The sequence below is a fragment of the Callorhinchus milii genome, unplaced genomic scaffold, assembly GCF_018977255.1.
Source record: "Callorhinchus milii isolate IMCB2004 unplaced genomic scaffold, IMCB_Cmil_1.0 Scaffold5, whole genome shotgun sequence".
Taxonomy (NCBI): Eukaryota; Metazoa; Chordata; class Chondrichthyes; order Chimaeriformes; family Callorhinchidae; genus Callorhinchus; species Callorhinchus milii.
The window spans coordinates 56,587,849-56,600,384 of NW_024704746.1; positions in this window are offsets into that span (position 1 = coordinate 56,587,849).

Genomic DNA, 12,536 nt, shown 5'->3' on the forward strand with positions numbered 1-12,536 from the left:
GTTTCATTTTTTATTAAGAATTTTTTAAAGAAATACCACAAAGTAAATTCCCACACTGTCAAAGAGCAATAAAATGTGGATTTTCAAAGCTTAGTGGTTTGTGCGCTCACCTCACAAGCGAGAGGATCCAGGTTTGATTCCTGGTATATATGATATACATGATATATATCAAATGCAAGGATTATTATTAAAGTCAAAAATGAAAGAAATCTTAGACCAGATGTTAGACCAGACCAATGTTTAGCATCACATTGAATGTATTGTGAAATACAGCAAATTCCACCCTACAACTTCATAATCACATTCAAATATCCCACTCCTGATAATTGGCACCATCTAATCCAGTAGAAAACAATATTCATCAAAGTACAATACAGAATTCATATATCCTGTTCCATTTTGAATTATCCATATTGTACGGTTGTTATTGTTACCTGTTGAGTTTCTAACAAATATTGAAACCACCTTTTGACAAACTGATCATTTTCAGCCATTTATCTTTCTGAGCAAATGATGTTCGTATGTTCAATCTCTGGATTTCTATCTGTTTATTTTTCCAATTACAAGATCATTACTGTCTTTATAATATCTTTCTTCAGCTCACATTCAGTACTGATCTGGTTTACAATTCAATATTCAGGGAGGCCAGAAAAAAATAAACTAACAAATGTCTTGAAGAAAAGCAGCCAAATCATTCAAAGTTTCAGCAGCTCATGAAATACGGTTGGCTCTAAATAGAGAGAGTTGCTGTATAGAGACAGGTCAGGTTAGGAGAAAGCATTATCTACTGCTTTATTCAAAATGAAAAGATGCTGTGTTTAACTACATGAGTTGTAGAGTGACATTTTACAGCACAATTACTCATTGATTTTTTGTCACATTCCTGGTGTAAGAGCACTCGCCTTGGTTAGAGCACTTGTCTTGAAAGCAAGAGGACACGGGTTTGATTCCCGGTCCAGGCAAACATTAGGCAAGTTTCCTTATTCCACACGCCTCAGTTTACCCAGTAGTAAGTAGGAATCCGGTTGTTAGTCGATTGGTGGATCGCTTTTCCGTGGGCAATAATCCCTTTTAAAAATATAAACTGGTCACTCAATCAACGACTGTTTGTGGGACACTGCTATGTGCAATTGGCTGCTGCGTTTCACCCACAAAATATACAGTCAGTTCTCTTTACATTATATTCTGTGAAGCGCTTTGAGATATCTCGAAGATGCAATAAGCTGCTATATCAAATGCAAGGATTATTATTATTCCAGTACCATCCCTGAGCACGCCAGCTATGAATTAGAGCTTCGAGATATTAGGAGCGCTACATCTCTCACATGTGAGGAAATTTCCATGTGTAGACGGAAAACATATGTAGAACTGTTTGTCTGGTTTGGATACTCTTAAGCATAGTTAAGCATGGCGTTGATGGGTTTCCTCATGTGTCACCTCAGCACACCAAAAAATATTTGCAAAAGTAGATGTGCTTCCATTAGATGGCGATGTTGAGGTGTTTTCTCTTTGCATTTTCTGTCAGAAAATTTATTCTTGTTCAGCAGCTCAGGTAACATACAGATTGAGATTTCAAACATTGAAGTCTATTATACCTCATTTGTAAATCACATGTAAACTCAGTTGTACTATGCACCATGTGTAAACATGTGTGTATAAAGGGAATGACAAGACTCTAAAGCATTAACCAAATAAAAGGATTATTAATTGTGCAATTAACATCCAATCTTTTCCCTTGGTTATTCATTACAGTATATTATTAAGGGCATCTAGAATTTCCACTTTACATATGATGCATAATACAGCTGGGTTTATATCTGGTATGCTTGTGCTTACATAAAGTATGCTTATTGTACATGATTGACCCAGTTATCTCCTGAACGGGAGATATTATATCAGGCGCCTTTTCTTAAATATTACCTTCCAGTGTGGTCTACTTTCCAAAGCCATGCTTAATCTATTGGATCATGGGTCATTGAACAATTTCACTTCATTATTCACTGGACTAGACATTTCATCCAATGCAAAAAGAACTCATTGAAAATAAAGGTAATAAGTTTTCCCATAAGCTTTTAATTGCAGTTGTCATAGGTACAAAATGTGGGCACGGCCCTCTCCTCCCATCCCCTTTCAAAGGTATGTTGAAAGAACCATAATTGAAAGCATTTGCTCTACAGAACCTGTCTATGCAAGTAGTGATTACTAGAAACTTTCTATGCAAAATTGTGTGCTTTATCCTTACAACAATTTATTTAAATAAGCTGTGAACAGAATCTTAGAAGTTTTTAAGAACAAGGAAAGGTAGGAATCATAGAATCATAGAAGTGCAGGAATGAGGAACTTCAGTTATCAGGAGAGGGTAGAGAAGCTAGGATTATTCTCCTTGGAGCAGAGAAGGTTAAGAGGAGAATTAATAGAAGGATTCTATGACTCCTGCACAGAAGGAGGAGGCCATTCAGCCCATCGTGCCTGGGCTGGCTCTTTGAAAGAGCTACCAACTAGTCCCACTTCCCGTTCTTACCCATAGCCCTACAAATTCTTCCTTTTTAAGTACCTATCTAATTCCCATTTGAAAGCTATTATCAAATCTGCTTCCACCACCCTTTCAGACAGTGCATTCCAAACTGTAACAACTCTATGGATAAAAAAAAATTGCCTCGTCTCCCCTCTGGTTCTTTTGCCAATTATCTTAAATCTGTGTCCTCTGGTACCGACCCACCCGCCAGAGGAAATAGTTTCTCCCTATCTACTCTATCAAAACCCCTCATAATTTTGAACACCTCTGTTAAATCTCCCCTCAACCTCTTCTGCTTTTAGGAGAATAATCCCAGTCTCTCTAGTCTCTCCACATAATTGTGGTCCCTCATTTCTGGTATCATTCTTGTCAATCTTCTCTGCACCCTCTCCAAGCCCCGACATCCTTCGTAAAGTGTGATGTCCAGAATTGGACACAATACTCCAGCTGAGGCCTGACCAATGGTTTGTAAACCTTCAACATAACTTCCTTGCTCTTATACTCTATGCCTCTATTTATAAAGCCAAGAATCGTATATGCTTTTTAACTGCTTTGTCAACTTGTCCTGCCACCTTCAAATATTTGTGTATGTGAACCTCTAGGTCTCTCTGTTCTTGCACCCCCTTTAAGATTGTACCATCAGCTTATATCGCCTCTCCTCATTCTCCCTCCCAAAATGCATCACATCACACTTCTCCGCATTAAATTCTTTCTGCCAAATGTCTGCCCATTTCACCAGCCTATCTATGTCCTTCTGTAGCTTACCACTTACTCACTGTTTACTACTGTCACGGTCACCTTGTTTTGATTAATGCTCCACCTCATTCTAATGTCTATGTGCAAAGTCTGTGACCTGGGTGAGTGTTGCAACAGAAAAGGTGAGTAAGGGTCACGTGGGTCTTGGAGCGGGAACCAGGTGATACATTGGAAGGGGAGGAGTTTAGAAATGGAGGGAAAAGGTATCAAGTGATACATTGGAAAGGCGAGGAGTTAGAAAACTTGGGGTCACTCATCACCTTCAGTGCCATCACGGAGATACGTGCCTGACCTGAAGCCTCGCCTCCAGGTCAAGATTGTTTTTTCTTTGTTTACTAATTTTGGGTAAAGATGCTATTGTTATTTTTATGGTGTCAGGGTTTTTCTATTTCTTAACATTGCGACCGTTTATCTTGTTCCGGGCAGTATAAGTGAGGCATAGGGTTTTAAGGACCAATAAAACACTGTTGAATTTTCTATACAATTCATCTCGAAGCTTTGTTAAATTCAAAGAGGGAGAGACACAAACTGCGGATGTCACCTGTTTGGTAGTGCGAAGGATGCTGATTGAAGCATCTCATTGTTGTGCTGTAAGGCATTGGGATCACCTGTTGTGTTAATTCTCATTTAGTGGAGTTTCACTCAGAGAGGGAACTTGCATGTCACAGAGAAGGATCTACACCGTGTGCGTTGTCATAACACGGGTATACATTTAGGGGTGAGAACCATTACAAGGTTTGTGTCATCCGTAAACTTTAAAATTTTGTTCTCTATACCCAAGTCCAGGTCATTCATATACATTAAAAAGAGCATTGGTCCCAATACCGACCCCTGGGGATACCACTGTATACCTTCTTCCAGTCTGAAAAACAACCATTCACCACCACTCTGCTTTCTGTCTCCCAGCCAATTTCAGATCCATGCTACTACTGTTCCCTTAATCCCGTGGGCTTCAATTTTGCTAACAATTTTGCGGGGACCTGATAGAGGTCTTCAAGATCATGAAAGGTTTCGACAGGCTAGATAAGGAAAAGCTGCTTCCGCTGGTAGGTGTGTCTGTGACCCGTGGTCACAGTCTTAAATTATCTACCAAAAGAAGCAGAGGGGAGGTTAGAAGAAATTTTTTCACTCAGCGAGTTGTTCGAATTTGGAATGATCTGCCTGAAAGGGTAGTGAAGTCCGATTCGATAACAGCTTTTAAGAGAGAACTGGATAGGTATCTGGGGAAGACGGGTTTGCAGGGTTATGGGGAGAAAGCTGGTGATTGGAGTTAGTGAAAGTGACTTCCTCTGTCAAGTCACTTTCACTAACCCCTAGCCGAATGCCTTAACATTCTATGAATCTATGAATCTAAAAACAAATCTATTATGTGGCACTTTATCAAACGTGTTTGAATTCCATATACACACCGGCGTTAGCTGACTGGTCTGTAGTTACCAGATTTATCAATTTCCCCTTTTTTGAGCAGTCGTGTAAGACTTGCAACCCTCTAGTCCTCAGGTATTACTCCCAGATCCAAGGAGGTTTGAAAGATTGTGGCCAGATTGAGACTCCGCTATTTTGGATGCATCCCATCCAAGTCCCAACCTAATGATGTTGTGATTACTGTTATGCAGATCCGCTCCCACTGAAACCTGCTCCACTTGCCCCACTTCATTCACCAGAACTATCTCCTGCACTGCTTCCTTCCTCGTTTGGCTAGAAACAAACAGATCCAGAAAGTTGAATTCTTCCCGCTCTGTGCCCTTTACACTGTTATTTTGCCAGTCTATGCTAGAATAATTGAAGTCCTCCATTATCACTATTCTATTGTTTTTACATCTTTCTGAAATCTGCTTGCAGATTTGCTCTTCAATCTCCTTCTCACTATTTGGTGATCTATAGTATACACCTAACAGCGTAATAGCTCCTCTTCTGCTCTTTAACTCTAATCAAATAGATTCTATCTTTGAACCCTCTAGCACATCATCCCTTTCCAGGTTTGTAACAGTGTCTTTGATCAATACTGTATCCCCCACTCCTTTTGATGAGTAAAGACCATTTGTTCTCGGAAGCTCGCTCTCCGGTGCATTAGCTAACGTTCTGACTAAGTCATGTATTTCTCCCTCTTATTATCTTACTAGGTTGATTATTAAAAAATGTTATTACTCTTTTGAGTAGTACACTTTCCTCTTGTGCATTCACTTTTCCTTAATTTCTGGCACATAGATATTAATGTTATCACATTATGAGCAATTATTACGAACGTCTTAAATTTTAAGATTATAATTTTAAAGATTTTAAAAACAAAATGGGCATTTAGCCAAAATTGAGATATTCTGGTAAAACTTGTTTCTCTAAATGTTAAATTCACTAAAATAGAGTTGCAGATATAGATAACTTGTGGGCGTTGGGATTTTTCTGCAATTAAATTGAAGTCGTTTTTTTCAAATCTCTCTCTCACTCCAGTTGCTTTAGATTGTATGGTTCATTGGGAAAACCCTTGTATATTTGTTCATCATTTATCTTCTGTGCCCCAGTAACTAATTAACGCTGCCAGGTTACTTTCAGTGCTGTTTCTCGATCGTCGTTCAGTCTCCACACATTCCACAACTATTGACAAGGTTTGACTTCTTGACACCCCCCATCTGGCCTCCTGCGTGGTGAATGGAAAACTGCCAACACTCATACTTCACCAAGTAAACTCACTTTGTGAACAAAAGCGCCTTTTTGTGATATTAGATAAATCATTTTTCCCATTTCTATGCCTTTGTTTGCAACTCAAGAGAGTCCAGAGATTGAATGTGATTTTGTTTAATGGTGCAGGAATAGATCAAAGAGAACCTGCTAACGTTTAACCCTATACTTAAGGCAACTACATAATATATAGTATAATTAAATTTACTAAAACTAGTTATTTGATCCACACAGTCTATCTGCAATGGTTTGCTTTAAACCTTTTATTCTCTAGGGAGAAAAACAGGATGTGTGATGTGATCATTATCAAATCGACAAAACATGCAGTCAAAAGCAGTGAGTAATGAAACCCCCTTCTTACACCCTCAACTTTGGTTGGGCAGAAAGCCTGTTTAAATATATTGACAGTTATTACCTTTGGTTTTACTGATTGTAAAGTATGTTCTATTGTTGCTGATCACAGAACATACGGGGTAAAAATCCACCTGGGTGTAGATTTACTCTTTTAAGAACCACAGAAAACGTTCAAAGTTCAATGTTAAGAAAATAGTGTATATCTAGACCAAAGTCTCTTTCCCTCCCCATCTCCCAGTTTCAATTCTGTTTCATGAGACCTTGGATTCATGTTTATAGTGATTGGGAAAAGTAAAAATGGCAGAGGGTAGAATTTTTGAGGAAGCTTTGTATCACTGTGATTTCAATTATTATGTAAGAGCCAAAGGAGGGTGGATGTCAATCCTGTGGCCAGTAGTAGCTATTAACCTTTGATCACATTTTTGAGCTATGTGATAACTTCCACATCAATTGTTATCCCCTTGCTCCCGACACACACACACACACCATAGTATTTAGGGTGCCCAATTAAACTAATAGTAAGGTTAGTGGACAGATGTAAAATGACACACAGGTCAGCACCATGATTTGTAAAAGCTGGACTTGTTTTTAGCCTCAACTAAGAACACACTCACACCCTCATTCTTATTTCACACATTCTCTCTCTCTCAGTGAATCACACCCTCAGGATTGCTCAAAATGTTATGTACAAACCAAGGTTGTTGGCTTCCAATGTCAGCAATATTTTTACATATATTTTGATATTTTACAATATTTTATTACCTCTTTGACCTTTATCATGCACCTTTAATGCGTTTTTTAAACTTTCTATAACTCAATTTTTTAAAATCCTATATCATTCATTTTAATTTCTAAGTTCCGTGTTCCCTCAATTTTTATTTTGTTACAATCGCCTTTTCCTTGTTTTATTTCTACCATCATTTTTGTATTTAGTTTTGGATGTTTGCAAAAAAAAATGCCTTTTGCATCTTTTCCAAATTCTGTTTCCTTATTTTCTGCCGCAATCTCCCTTTATATACATTCCTTAATGCAGCCCAATACTATCCTATTTCTAACCAGTCTCTCTATCTAGTTGGAGTTTGAACCTCTTATGTTCCTCCCTTTGAACATGGCCTCACACATTTCTTTAAGTGTACTCAGTCTATGTTCTGTCCTTCTTTGGTGTATCAAGCCTTGGTCTCTATCCTATTCTCTCCTCATACTCTCATCATCTGCTTTCTGCCTCCTTGTACATAGACTTTGAGTAATGTTCTCTCACTTCCATCTCAGATTACCTTTTTTGTTCATATGTAATACATTAGCTGAGTTTCATTCATTCCCTGGTCGTAATGGCGGTGGAATTTGCCCAGCCTCCCTATAGTCTTTGAAAGTATTTTATATCCACTGAAATTCTTTAGCAGACTTGAGCACTATATTTAAGGCTGGGCATTCTAATGTTGTGAATTCAGGAGGGGCACAGGATAAATCCAAGGTGCAAGGAAAGCTAGTTATTCAATTTGTAGTCTACAATGAAAGATCCATTGTTCACAAACATTTAATAAATCACCCAGCAAAATACTTAAATTAATGCGGATGGATTTTTTTCACTGAAACATGGTGTTAATTAAGAATTTATCTTCAAAGAAATCTTCATCCAAGTAGAAGTGGTGATGTCCCTATTCAGGTAACACCTGCTTTTAACTTACAAACAGGCAGATCAGAAGGTGCTGTAAAAGACTACATTGCTGGACAAAAACATACTGCTAACATTCCCTTTGCAGCTTTTGCAGGTCATCTCCCCCTCTCTCTCCAGCTCGGTGTCATGCTCCGCCTCTGTCAAATACTCTGGGATGCTACCCTGTGTGAGGAGTGCTATATGAACCCTATAGCTCAGTGGTAAGAGCACGTGCCTCGCAAGCGAGCGACCTGGGTTTGATTCTGGGCAGGGCAAAACCTTGGGCAAGTTTCCTTACTCCACATGCCTGATAATAATCTCTCAAGAAAAAAAACAATAATAAAGTTGGTCACTTCAATCCACGACTGTTTGTGGGACACTGCTGTGTGCAATTGGCTACCGCGTTTTTCCCACAAATATACAGTCAATTCATTTTACAGTATATTCTGTGAAGCGCTTTGAGACGTCTAGAAGATGTGAAAAGTGCTGTATCAAATGCAAGGATTATTATTATTATTAAATGCAAGTTGTAATCTTTGCAACTGATTTAGCTCCTTATATAATGTTCAAAGAGCTGCACCGGATCTACTGTAAAGTATAGTGACTGCATATTTTCGCAATGTCCTACATAGAAACTTAAAGTGATTGACAAATTTTATTTTATTTGGCCAGGACACCAGGCAGATGAGATTGGCAGGCAGATGAGATCTTGGTTAATGTCTCACTGAAGAACAGCACCTCCAACAATGCAGCACACCCCTTGGGCCACATTTAAGTCCTGACATGGGGCTTGAGCCCATGACATTCTGATTCCGAGGTGAGAGTGCATCCAACTAGGGCAGACTGAACCTGACATATGGTTTGTTTGCAGGGATGCAATCCAGCTGGTTCTGTCCCCTGCAGCTTTAATGTTAGTGTTCAAGTGAAACTTCTAACCTGCAATCAAATGTGCTCTTTGAGCTGCAATGGTGTCCTTGTGAGTTATATCACATTGTAACTGGATTCAACAATAGTGTTGTCTGTTCCTATAATAATAATTCTTGTATTTGATATAGTGCCTTATCACGTCTTCGAGACGTCTCAAAGCGCTTCACAGAATATACTGTAAAGTGAATTGACTGTATATTTTGTGGACGAAACATGGCAGCCAATTGCCCACAGTCGCGGATTGAAGTGACCAATTTTTTTTTAAGGCATTATTACACCCTGAAAAGCAATCCACCAATTGACCAACAACCTATTTACTGCTAGGTAAACCGAGGTGTGTGAAATAAGGAAACTTGCTCAAAGTTTCACCCTGCCCGGGAATTGAACACAGGTCTTTTGCTTATGAGGCGAGTGCTCTAACACTGAGCTACAGGACTCCATATATACTTCATTGAGCACTAAAACAATAACAACAACTTCCACTTATATAGCGCCCTCCACGCAGGGTAGCATCTCAAAGCGCTTAACAGTGGCTGAGCCCGACTCCGAGCTGGGTGCAGGGGACAGGTGGCCGTAAGCATGGTCGAAGAGGAAAGTTTTCAGGAGAAAGTTGAAAAGGGGAGAGAGGGGGCAAGGGGGAGGGATTGAGGGAGAGTGTTCCAGAGTTTCGGGGTATAGTGGCTGAAAGCACGCCCTTGAATGGTGGGGTGGAGGCTGCGAGGGACGAGCAGGAAGCCGGTGCCAGTCGAGCAGAGGCGCTAGGTGGTGGTTTGGGGAGTGAGGAGGTCGGAGAGGTAGGGAGGTGCCAGGGAGTGAATGGATTTCAACACGACAGTGAGGTTCTTGAAGTCGATTTGTTCAGTGATGGAGAACCAGTGGAGCCTGGCCAGAACTGGTGAGATGTGGGATTTAAATACTGAAGTATATAAGATTAAATATATATTTATGCATAACCATAGGTTCTAGGTTTAATCCCAAGTGAGCCAATTTAGCCTTCCCCCTTTTGAAACTGTTAAAATGACTATCAGGTTCTAAAAAAAAGTGTGGTGGGGGGGCTGTCCCTCAGCTGAACTGGCTCTGAGACATGCCTGCCAAAGCCAAGCAGGTCTGCAATAATCAAATGCAATTTTGAGCTATAGATATGTCCTTAAGCCAAAGCTGTAATGGAGAGGGCATTTTCACTGTGCTCTATAGTTACTAAAGTTTTTCCCCACAAAAACATGAAATGATTTATTTTACAAGTGTGCGTATGTGGAAGGTGTCAGCCTGGCTCTTGCTTCTCAATCAAAAGATGGTGGCTTCAACAACAATAATAAATTTAATTGTATAGCACCTTTCACATCTGGAGGACACCCCAAGGAACTGGACAATCTGGGTTCTGCAGCCGAGCAGGGGTTTGGGATCAGGAGGGGTGGATGGCAGGGAGCATGGGAAGGTGACCAAAGGCACGGGAAAAGAGGAGGGTCTTGAGATGTACCTTGAAGGAGGCAAGAGAGGGAGAGAGGCAAAGTCAATGTGAGATGGAATTCTAGAGGGTGTGGGCAGAGAGGCTGAAGGTGGGCTTGACGGGGGAATGTGGAGCAGGCTGGAGCCTGCTGAGTGGAGGAAGTAGACAGGTTGATAAGGGGTTTGCAGATCACAGAGGTAGGAAGGAGTAAGGCCAGGGAAGGCTTTGAAGCCAAGGATGAGGATTTTGAATTCTAATCTCTGGGGAATGGGGAGTCAGGGGAGTCGGGCGAGGGTGTCAGGACAGCTGTGTTCCTGGAGTGGAGGTAGAGAGATGGAATAGGGTGTCATTCGTATGCATGTGGAAGTTGATCCCATGGCTGCTGATGATGTCACCAAGAGGGAGCATGTACCTATTGAAGAGGAGAGGACCAAGGACAGAGCCCTGAGGAACACCGCAAGCGATGGTACGGGGGATGGAGGAGGAGCCATTTGCAGAGACAAAGTGGAGACAATGCGAAAAGTAGGATTTGAACCATTCAAGGCTGGGTCAGTGGCTTTGATCTTATAGTCTAGGCCGACAATACTGGGGAGCATTGATTGTTCGATGTGCCAGCTTTGGATGAGATGTTAAACTGAGACCCTATCTATCTATCTGTTTAGGTGGTTATTAAAGATCCCATGTCACTATTCAATGAAGAAGGTGTATCTCCTGGTATCCTGATCAAACGTTTCTCCCCTTCATAGTTGTTTGTGGGACATTGCTGTATGCAAATTAGCTGCTGTGTGTGTGTACAAATGCACAGTAACTACACTTTACAGAAAAATCCTCTGAAGCATTTTGACGCCATGATAAAGCGCTACATCAAATGCAAAGATTATTATTACTTATTCTAAAATAGATTGTTCCAAAAGGAAGAATGTTCCATTTCTCCATTTGGGGGCATCATTGGTACAATGATAAGTTAGAAATAAGAAAGTTGAAAGATGTAGTTATGAAATACACCATTGCATGTTCTGAGTAGAGCAAGAAGCATGCGGTATTAGATAACTATATCTTAGAACCATTCAACTTATAAACCAATACTGTACTTTTTTTGAGAAGGAATCATACAACAACTTGCATTTATACAGCACCCTTCACGCCGGGCAACATCCCAGAGAGCTTGACAGTGGCGGAGTCTGACCCCAAGCCAGGGGGAGAGGGAAGGGGGAGGTGACTGTAAGCATGATCAAAAAGGAAGGTCTTTAGGAGGGGCAAGGCGAAGGGATTGAGGGAGAGAGTTCCAGAGTTTCGGGGTGTAGGCGCTGAAGACACGGCCACGGATGGTGGAGCTGAGGGGATGAGGGTCTAACAAGCGGCCGGAGCAGGCCGAGTGGAGGCAGCCGGTGGTGAAGTGGGGGGTAAGCAAATCGGATAGGTCGGGAGGTGTGAGGGCATGAAGGAATTTGAAAACGAGTGAGAGGATCTTGAAATTGATTTGTTCAGTAATTGGGAGCCAGTGGAACCTGGCAAAGACTGGTGTGATGGGGGTATGGAGTTTTGTGCAGGTGAGTATCTGGGTGGTGAAGTTCTGAATTAGTTGTATTTTGTGGAATTGGGGAGACCAGCGAGGAGGGCATTGAAACAGTTCAGCTGGGAAGTGACGAAGGTGAGAGCAAGGCGATTGCATTGGTTGTGAAGTACAGACAAAGGCGGGCATTGTGAAGAAGAAGGTGGAAAAAAGCGGTCCTAGTCAAGGAAAGAATGTGAGGTACAAATGAAAGCTGGGGATCGAACCTAACGTTTAAGTTGTACACAAGTTTGGTGAGCCTGAGGGAGAACCCGGGGAGGTTGAGGAGTTCAGCTCTTACCTTTCCCACCGTCTTCACTTCGTCTCAACGAATGGCTTCTCCTCCACCCCCCGTACTGTCTCATGTGGTGTCCCTCAGGGCTCTGTCCTCGGTCCCCTCCTCTTCACCCTCTATATGCTCCCCCTTGGTGACATCATCCGCAAACATGGGGTTAACTTCCACATGTATGCGGATGACACCCAACTCTACCTTTCCTCCTCTACTCTCAACTCCACGACCACCGATGTCCTGACAGCCTGCCTGTCCGACATCGAGTCCTGGACGAGAGACAACTTTCTTCAGCTCAACGTGCGAAAAACCGAGGCCCTCCTGATTGGCTCACGTCAGCGCCTCCGCACCTCAGGCGCTGACACC